A 2,844-nucleotide genomic window follows, 5' to 3' on the forward strand; every position below is an offset into this window, starting at 1 on the left:
TATATACATATATATAAGTATATATACTCAAACCCACATACGCGTACATATACCCGTACATATTTTTTCCAGTTATATACACGTGTCTCTATGTATGTATGTAATGATATGCGACGAAATATTACTGTTATTCTCACTGATTATATTTTTAATTCAAATCTTAAATCAAACAGTAATTATCTAGATCGATTTTGATAACACTGTTCAGCAGAAATATTTTGCATAAATGCGTAGGCGTCCATTGTAATTCTATTGTAATTTTCATGACTGAAAGAAATAGTTTTTCCTTGTCTGTAGTTAAACGAATCTTCTCTTCGTGAATAGATTAAAACAAATATCTTATTCAGTTTAGCAAAAATTCTTGAATTTATTCCGAATTGTCTCATCCAAAAAGTATTATGAAAATTAAAAAGATTTACTTGTATGCATAATCTCAGCATAGTCATATATAATATATTGAAAAATGTTATTTTGCTTTTCTGGGTTTTTTTTCTGTGAAATAGCAAAATAAATATTTGCAATTATGCAACTGGAAGAAAGATTTCGCTGAATGCTCCTTATGTACATACGCTTCTCCGCGTATGTATATATACATATATATATGAGTGTGTGTGTGTGTGTGTGTGTATGTGTGTGTGTGTGTGTGTGTATGTGTGTGTGTGTGTGTGTGTGTAAATACACAGTAATGAATGAAGAAATTTGTTTGGACATTTGTTTGTATATGTTAACACTTTAATTAAGCTTCTCATTGTTTAAAGTTTCGCAGGTGTGTTCGTAACCAGATGCTAGAATACAAACTAGAAAGAATTTCAAAGAAATCTAAAATGGCTTCCATTTGGGAATTTTTAAATCCTCATTCATTGTTTTCGCTATCTTACTGAACTGAGTTCTGTTAGTAGTAAGTCTATACAGAGGAGTAGAGATTTGTGTTCCTCACTCTGACAACCTCAAACACGACGCGATATATCAGTGACATTAATTGTATTAAATACAGCACGTTAGACAAATTGTGAGCCGGTTAGTCCTTATTTCAGTCGCAACAATTACACGTGATGAGGCAACCGATTGATGATGTTAGAATACGTATGAGTTTAGGTGGCGGACACAGAATATAGTAGGCTTAAATCTCTTTTGACAGCCACCATTATATACCCTTCCATTGAGTTTGAGCTAACAAGATAAGTTATCGGTTGCCAATAGATTGAAGTAATTCAACTATGCGTACAAAAATCCAGGTGAAACTTCTGTTTTAAGGCGTTAAGATGGGAACAAAATGTGGGTGTGTAAATGCAAAAATAAGTTCGTATCCTTTCTGGAAACAGGTGTAAAAAGAAGTATTTTGTGTGTGGTGGAGTGGCGTGTGTGTATAGGGATGCACAAAAGTGGAAGTATAGTTGTGTTGGTGAGAGCAGGTGTTGGTTGGCGTGTAGTCATTTTGTGGTTGGTGTGAACGCGTAAGGAGGTGAGACGGTGTGGTAGCGGGAGAGAATAAAGATATCGGTAAAATAGTTGAGATGGTAGGATCAATAGGAAAGTTGTTTTTCATGTTTTCACAAAGGCAAAGGGGTTTACAGGAGAAAAAAAGTTTGAGAAAAAAAGTAATATGTGTAAATTCTGTGGAGTGAGGTAAGGACAAAGACATTGGTAAAATTTTCACAACATTGATAAAAGATCTGGAAAAGAAGGTAGAGTCTCCAGAGAATACTAAGAAACTGGTAAAGTTCACGAAAGAAGAGAAATAACTGCGTTGATGAAGCTGGCAAATTCCTCCGACAATAACTCCAAACGTGATGCATGTTGTGTAAAAAGAAAATGTTGGCGGGGAGATTTTAAAAAAATGAGTAACTTCTGTTTGTGTGCCTGTTTCTTATAACACCTATGAAAATAATTATTCGAGTTGCCCTTTAGCCGACAATGTCACTATTCCATTCAATAAATAAATATCGAAGAAATAAGTACTCTGGTCAATATTTCACTATTTTAATTGATTTAACTTTGTCTCATTCGTTATGGGGTTTTAAAATTATGATTGGAAGGAATCCTCTCCTTTACGGCAACATATCTAAATTAACGAATGCAAAACATGTTCGAACTTAACAACGAATGCAAAACATGTTCAAACTTAATAACGAATGCAAAACATGTTCAAACTTAATAACGAATGCAAAACATGTTCGAACTTAACAACGAATGCAAAACATGTTCGAACTTAACAACGAATGCAAAACATGTTCGAACTTAACAACGAATGCAAAACATGTTCAAACTTAATAACGAATGCAAAACATGTTCAAACATAACAACGAATGCAAAACATGTTCGAACTTAACAACGAATGCAAAACATGTTCGAATTTAACAACGAATGCAAAACATGCTCAAACTTAATAACGAATGCAAAACATGTTCAAACATAACAACGAATGCAAAACATGTTCAAACATAACAACGAATGCAAAACATGTTCAAACTTAATAACGAATGCAAAACATGTTCGAACTTAACAACGAATGCAAAACATGTTCAAACTTAATAACGAATGCAAAACATGTTCGAACTTAACAACGAATGCAAAGCATGTTCAAACTAAATAACGAATGCAAAACATGTTCGAACTTAACAACGAATGCAAAACATGTTCGAACTTAACAACGAATGCAAAACATGTTCAAACTTAATAACGAATGCAAAACATGTTCAAACATAACAACGAATGCAGAACATGTTCAAACTTAACAACGAATGCAAAACATGTTCAAACTTAATAACGAATGCAAAACATGTTCGAACTTAACAACGAATGCAAAACATGTTCAAACTTAATAACGAATGCAAAACATGTTCA

General features: G+C 33.2%; 1 protein-coding gene across 1 annotated transcript in view; it reads right to left on the reverse strand.

Moving 5' to 3' along the window:
* The window catches only part of LOC106869364 (glutamate receptor), a 695,940-nt gene that overhangs the window by 201,534 nt on the left and 491,562 nt on the right, over positions 1-2,844 (reverse strand). The window lies entirely within an intron of this gene.

The sequence above is a fragment of the Octopus bimaculoides genome, chromosome 1, assembly GCF_001194135.2.
Source record: "Octopus bimaculoides isolate UCB-OBI-ISO-001 chromosome 1, ASM119413v2, whole genome shotgun sequence".
NCBI classification, from domain to species: Eukaryota; Metazoa; Mollusca; class Cephalopoda; order Octopoda; family Octopodidae; genus Octopus; species Octopus bimaculoides.